We start from the raw sequence: 8093 nt of genomic DNA, 5'->3' as shown, positions 1-8093 counted from the left end.
TGAATTTGATCATCTATTGAAACTCTGTGGGATCATCCGTTGAGACTTTGTGGGATCATCCGTTGAGAGTCTGGTTGATCATCCGTTGAGACTCTAGTTGATCATCCATTGAGACTTTAGTTGATCATCCGTTGAAACCTTGTGGAATATCCGTTGATAGCATCTTCATAGCAGTTAACTCTATTTCACTTATATAAGATTACAAGAAATCTAATATTTACAGTTAGGCAACCTATCTTGCATATCAATCTAGTAGTCAATATGACTCAAAACATTCTACAACATCTAGTTCTCTAAGGCATTATAGTATGCAGAAATGTGCTACTAATCTTATTAATACATAAATTACCGAAGTTTTTTAGAGATTCAATAAGTTGATAAATGACTTGCAGCTACATGATAAATATTATGAGGCTGAAGAGGTTAACCTAAAGTTCCTGCTAGCTCTTCCTGGACCATCTTGAACAGAAAATATCAGCTATTAGAGAAGGAAGAGATCAAAACAGAATGACTTTGGAAGTTCTACATGGAATCTTGAAAATTTATGAACTTGAGATTCTGCAAAGAAACTCATTGAAAGCACATCATGAATATGTTGTTGATAGTTCCAGTGCATTAATCGTAAATGATAGAGAAGAAAGTGAAGATGAGCAAGATGATCAAGTTCCAATTATTCAAGCTATGGAACAAAAGAACAAAGGACCTCAGAAGCAAGTTGTATTGGAGCTGGAGGAAGATGAATATTACACCCTGGATGAGCTAGATGAAATGGATCAATCCATGGCTTACTTGGCTAGGAAATTTTCCAACATAAGATTCAAGAAGCCAAATTTTTTCAAAAGTAAGGGACAATATTCCAATAACAATAATTGGAAACCAAAAGCTCAGTACAATTCAGCTAGCAAAGGTGGCTACAAATCTGGATCTGTGGACAGATCAAAGATAAGGTGCTTCAATTGTGATGAGTTGGGTCACTTTGCTACTGAATGCAGAAAGCCCAAAAAGGTGAAGAAGGATAAGGCTTACTTGGAACTAGAAGCAAAGTATGAAGCTCTCTTGAAGAAACAGTCTGGAAAAGCCTATATTGTAGAAGAAAAGAGTTGGGATGACACTGATAATGATGATGAGGATGAACAAGTTGGAAGCTATGCACTAATTGTTAGTCGCTAAACACGCGCTAATGATACACGCAAGTATACGCGTTCGTAAGTAGTATAAGATATAAATCAGATTCGTTCCCACAGAGGCTGTATTGGTTAACTAAGTAATTCACGGACCTAAGCAACAATGTATGGTTATTATTCAATGCTAAGACGATAACAAATTGAGATTGTTTATAACTAAGAATTATGCTAACAATTATAACTACGATAGTAAGATTGACTGAATTAATATGTATGACAAACATGGGATTCTAACTTCATTAAATACTTCCTTCAATAATCGTATTATTCTTAACCTTAGCATGCAATGGTGATGATACTAATCAGACAACACGAAACTGATAAACGCCAACTTTCGTTGCACGAGTAACATTATACCAGACATCCACAAAAGAAATAAAAGCTGAATATGCACCAATTAAATTGAGACCCTATATGTCTATAGAATTAAACAACATAACGGTTTAAGCACAAGTTATCTATCTTGATTACATAGGGCAAGTAAGATGGTTAAAATTACCTACGAATCATGCATACCAATTACATGAACCTATGCTAGCATGGCAAGTTCTAAATCCTTAAATTCATTTTCGCTTCATTAAGAATTAACACCCTATCTTATAAGTTCGCAACGCTCATAAGACGAATATGTATAACCAATACTAGGATATCATACAATCACCACATACTAAGACATCAAACAATTTAACTAAAGAAATCCATAAATAAATTTGTTAGAACCCCACGATAACGATTAGCCCATAATCGGACTCATCATCAATGTGGGTTCCGATGCAAACATGATATAGAAAATGTAGTCTTTATACGAATAAATAAAACCAAGTATAAACAAGAGTATAGGTTCAACAAAACAAGAAACAAGCATCCAAGATTAAAACTCAAAACAAAGATTCACAAGAATAAAACTAGATTGTCTTCACCTTTGTTGAGATGTGCTCTAGATCTCTTATCATCTTCTCCTTGTGCTCTGGTAAGTCTCCTTATTAAAAAACGACTTTAAGTTATCAATATATAGCAGTTCAATCATCCCAGGAGTCCAGAAAATAGAATTGTAATAGAATCAGGATTTTGTTTATCCCGACCCAGCGCAGCCGTGTGCTTCACCAGCGCGGGCGCGTTGACTTCCACAGAGTCCTCACCAAATACTGGCCACTGAATGTCAATTCTGGTGGCTCTAAATGCAGTCCCAAGTGCCTGGGTGAGATCGCGTGCAAAATGACTATGGATGTCATGCATCGCATCAATCCTCCTCGCAAGACGCCTATACTTCGTTGAACTCAATCCACCTCCCATCTCCGCTCCTGCTTCCTCCTCATATTGCTGCTGCGACGAACCAGCCTCCTTTCCATACTGAGCTCTCCAAACTCCTCTACGGGCATGCTGAGAACCTCCTGTTGTAGCTGCTTCCATACGCACACCTCCTGGAAAATGAGCATATGAGTAACCAAGCCCCTTAGGATCGGGCTTCCCTCCATACCACTCAACCATGATGCACAGTGTAGAACTATCAATAGGAGCACTGGGAATCTGAAGCTGCTCATGTGTGGGCCAATGAACACCAACTGCCACGCACAACTTCATTACAATGGACGCATAGGGAATAGCCCTAATAGTACCTCCTCTCAAAAACCTCAGAATCTCCTGGTATATAACCATCCCCAAATCAATGTAAACCCCCTGCAGAATACCTCAAAGCAGATGAGCATGCTCCACAGTAATCTCATGCACATGAGAAGATGGCATGATGTTAGCACAAATAAACGAGTTTCAAGCCCGTGCATACCTGTTCATGCACGATGCAGGGAACGTGGATTAATCAATAGTGCCCCTCGTGAACTTCCAATGAGTCTTAGGCACACAGAGAGTAGCAACGATGAGATCCAAATCAAAGTCCTCAGGAGTCTTATCGTTCCAAGTATCCTGGCCCACCTTCCTCGTAGGCTGCTCAATCACCGTCTTGATAACCTCATCACTGTACTCAATAGTCCTCCCCCTCACCACCGTGAAACCATTCTTCTCCGCCTTAGCATTGGCATAGAACTCCCGCACAATACTCATGGACACAGTAGCGGGAGTCACACAATGGGTTTCGAGAGAAGCCTCGTGTACTCCTCCTCAGCCTCGGGAGTAGAAAACCATGGCCTCACACCACTCGTAGTTGAAGAATCGGTGGCGCTGCTTCGAACTTGTGTTCTTTGTCTCTTGGGTGCCATCGGGATTGAAAGAGAGAGAATAAAAGCTTAAGTGTTTAGAGAGAATTTGTGTTTGAGAGTTTGTGAATTGGTGGAGAAGTTGTATGCAAGTGTATGTATTTATAGGTGGAGGGGTATGAATTTTATAAGGAATAGAAGTGGGAATTGATTATGGGAATCGTGGGAATAATGGAATTGATTAGGAGAGGGAATTATGGGATGTGGAAGAGTAAAAATCGGGTTGGAATTAATTTTTGGTTAAAAATCCCGATTTTCTCTTAAAATTGCCTTTTTATTTTTTTTTCGACAGGGACCCGGCGCGGGCGCGCGCTAGGATAATGCGGGCGCACTCACTCTTTGGAAAACCGGCGCTGCAGCGCGCTGGATCAGCGCGGGCGCGCTTGTTTACTGGAAAAATGGCGCGGCCGCGCGCTTGGCCAGCGCGGGCGTGCCTAACTTCTGTACTTGGCCCTGACTTTTTTCTTTTTTCTGATTTTTTGTGTTTTTCTCTTTTCTTCTTGCTTCCTCTACCTACTAATGTACAACATACTCGGGTTGCCTCCCAAGAAGCGCTTCTTTTACGTCGCTAGCTTGACGTAGAATCTTGAGATCAAATGGACAATAAAACGACACTAACCACCTCGCGGGTTGCCGTGTCACCATAATAATGCTTCAACCGTTGACCATTTACCTTGAATGCTTGGCCCATATCATTCTCAAAAATTTCCACCGCTCCATACGGAAACACAGTTTTGACAATAAACGGCCCTGGCCATCTTGACTTCAACTTTCTAGGAAAAAGACGGAGACGAGAGTTGAAAAAAAGAACTTGTTGCCCCGACACAAATAACTTGAGAACTAGACCCCTATCGTGCCACCTCTTAACTTTCTCCTTATACATTTTATTATTCTCATAAGCTTGAAGTCGAAACTCATCAAGTTCATTCAATTGAAACATCCTCTTCTTTCCAGCCGCATCCAAGTCCAGATTTAACTTCTGCAAAGCCAAATATGCTTTATGCTCGAGCTCCACAGGCAAATGACACCCCTTACCGTAAACCAACTGAAATGGTGACATGCCCAATGGAGTCTTATATGATGTTCTATACGCCCAAATAGCTTCATCAAGCTTCCAAGACCAATCCTTCCTTGATGGACAAACCACTTTCTCCAAAATGCGCTTGATCTCTCTGTTAGATACCTCAGCTTGACCATTTGTTTGAGGATGATAAGCCGTAGCAATACGATGATTCACATTATACCTTTTCATCATAGCAGTGAACTTGCGATTGCAAAAATGCGACCCCTCATCACTGATTATGACTCTTGGAGTTCCAAACTTTGTGAATATCTGCTTGTGAAGAAAATTAAGCACCACTTTCGCATCATTCATTGGCAATGCCTTAACTTTAACCCATTTCGACACGTAATCAACCGCGAACAAGATATACTGATTATTACAAGATGAGACAAATGGCCCCATGAAGTCAGTTCCCCAAATATCGAAGACCTCAACCTCGAGAAGCACATTAAGAGGCATCTCATCCCTCATAGACATATTACCCACACGTTGACATCGATGACATTTCAAAACAAACTGATGAGCATCTTTAAACAATGTCGTCTAAAAGAAACCTACTTGAAGAACACGAGCTGCTGTCTTTTCTCCACCATAATGTCCTCCATAAGCCGTTGAGTGGCAATCTCGCAAGATCCCCCCCGTTTCGCTGTAAGGAATACATCTCCTGATTATTTGGTCAGCTCCTTGGAGAAAAAGAAACGACTCATCCCACATATACCACTTAACTTCATGAAGAAACTTCTTCCTTTGAGCATAAGATAAGTCGGGAGGCATGATATTACTCACAAGGTAGTTCACAATGTCTACAAACCACGGTTCTTCTTCTTGCACTCCAAACAGCTGCTCGTCGAGGAAAGACTCATTTATCAATGTCCTATCCAATGAAGTAGCATTAGGATTCTCTAAACGCGAGAGATGATCAACAACTTAATTTTCAGTTCCTTTCCTGTCCTTGATCTCTAGTTCAAATTCTTGGAGCAAAAGAACCCATCGAATCAATCTAGGCTTCGAGTCCTTCTTTGAGATGAGATATCGAATTACAGCGTGATCAGTGAAAACTGTCAGCTTAGTCCCAAGTAGATAAGATTGAAATTTCTCAAAATCATACACAATAGTCAAAAGTTCTTTCTACGTAGTGGTATAATTCAGTTGAGCACCATTTAGAGTCATACTAGCATAGTATACCACATGAAATATGTTGTTTTTCCTCTGCCCAAGAACTGCTCCAACTGCATAGTCGCTTGCATCGCACATCATCTCAAAAGGCTCATTCTAATCAGGTGCAGTTATGACAGGTGCCATAATTAAACTCTTCTTCAATATCTCAAAAGCTGCAAGGCACTCGACATCGAACTTGAAAGAAACATCTTTCTCTAACAAACTACACAAAGGCTTTGAAATTTTCGAGAAATCTTTGATGAAACGCTTGTAGAAACCCGCATGACTAAGTAAACTGCGAATTTCTTTAACCGAAATGGGTGGAGGAAGATTCTCAATAACCCCCACCTTGGCTTTATCCACCTCAAGACCCTTACTAGAAACCTTATGCCCAAGAATGATGCCCTGTCACACCATAAAGTGACATTTTTCCCAATTGAGAACCAGATTGGTCTCAACATACCTCTTGAAAACATGTCCAATATTTTGCAAGCATTCATCAAAAGAATCGCCAAAGACCGAGAATTCATCCATGAACACTTCCACGTTCTGGCCAATTATGTCAGAAAAAATGGCCATCATACATCGCTAAAATATGACTGGCACACCACACATACCAAAAGAAACTCGTCTGAAGGTGAAAGTACCAAATGGATAAGTGAAGGTAGTTTTCTCCTGATCTTCTGGAGAGATACAAATCTGATTGTAACCCGAATAGCCATCCAAAAGACAATAGTACTCATGACCGGCCAACCTGTCAAGCATCTGATCAATGAAGGGCAAAGGGAAGTGATCCTTCCTAGTGGCTTTGTTTAGCTTCCTGTAGTCCATGCAAACTCTCCACCCCATAACTGTCCATTTAGGAATAAGCTCATTCTTCTCATTTTCTACCACAATAATTCCACCTTTCTTTGGTACACATTGAATCGGGCTTACCCATGAACTGTCAGTGATAGGGTAGATGATCTCTGCATCTAGCCACTTAAAAATTTCCTTCTTCACTACCTCCTTCATGATAGGATTAAGTCTTTTTTTGCTGCTCGACCGTAGGTTTGCTACCTTCTTCTAGCAGAATTTTATGCATATAGTAAGAAGGGCTGATTCCCTTGATATCTACTATAGTCCATCTGATTTCCGATTTGAACTCTCTCAGAATCCTCAAAAGCTTTTCCTCATCACTTCCTGAAAGGTCAGATGCAATAATAACTGGCGGAGTAGATGCATCACCTAAAAACGTATACCTCAAATGTTCAGGTAAATGCTTAAGCTCGAGAGTGGGAGCTTCCTCAATAGAAGGTTTGAGGCATTTATGAGCTTTATCCAATTCCTCCATTCTAAGAGATTCAAAAGGCATATCAATTTTCATTTTCCAGGGAGAAGCATTCAAATATTGCAATTGTTCTTCACCTTCATCATCTTCACTATCTAAATTCCCCAATAAGGCTTTTTCTAAGGCATCAGACCTTAGCAATTGATCAAGTTCCGATGTGACCACCGAATCGACCAACTCCACTTTTAAGCACTCCTCATTATCAGGAGAAAATTTCATAGCATTGAACACATTAAAATTAACATCCTGATCCAGAACTCGCATGATGAGCTCACCCTTCTGCACATCTATCAAGGTTCAGCCAGTCGCCAAGAAAGGTCTTCCCAAGATTATGGGAATCTTCTTATCCTCCTCGAAATCAATAATTACAAAATCAGCAATAAAGATGAGTTTATCAACCTTGACCAATACATCCTCCACAATACCTCGCGGGTATGTAATAGAACGGTCAGCCAGCTGCAAGGTCATATATGTTGGTTTGGGATCAGGTAAGTCCAACTGCTTGAAAATTGACAAAGGCATCAGATTGATGCTAGCTCCCAAATCACAGAAGCATCTGTCAAAAGACATTTTTCCAATAGTACATGGAATGGTGAAGCTTCTTGAATCTTTAAGCTTCGAAGGTAACTTCTGTTGCAGCACTGTATTCCTCCGTGAGAGCGACAGTCTCTAAATCATCTAGCTTCACTTTCCGGGAGAGAATACCTTTCATAAATTTTGCATAACAAGGCATATGCTCGAGAGCCTCGGCGAAAGGTATGTTGATATGCAGTTTCTTGAACACCTCCAGAAACTTCTCAAATTGCTTGTCCATATTTTTCTTCTGCATCCGCTTAGGAAAAGTTGGTAGAGGATAGATTTGTTTCTCCCCTGTATTACCCTCAGGTGGAGTGTGCTCAACAGAAGTCTTCCTTGGTTCCACTTGTTCATCTTGCTGCACTACTTCTTTCTCAACCATAACTTCTTCAGTTAACTCTTGAGTTTGTTCGGGATTCGCAACCTTCCCAGACCTCAAAGTGATTGCCTTTACCTGCTCCTTAGCTTCCCTCTTTCCTGGCACTTCAGTGTCACTAGGCAATGTACCAGGCTGCCGATTTAGCAAGGCATTAGCAATTCGCCCAATTTGATTTTCCAAGGTCTTGATAGAA

Source organism: Apium graveolens, unplaced genomic scaffold, assembly GCF_009905375.1.
Source record: "Apium graveolens cultivar Ventura unplaced genomic scaffold, ASM990537v1 ctg3774, whole genome shotgun sequence".
NCBI lineage: Eukaryota > Viridiplantae > Streptophyta > Magnoliopsida > Apiales > Apiaceae > Apium > Apium graveolens.
This window is presented reverse-complemented; position numbering follows the sequence as displayed.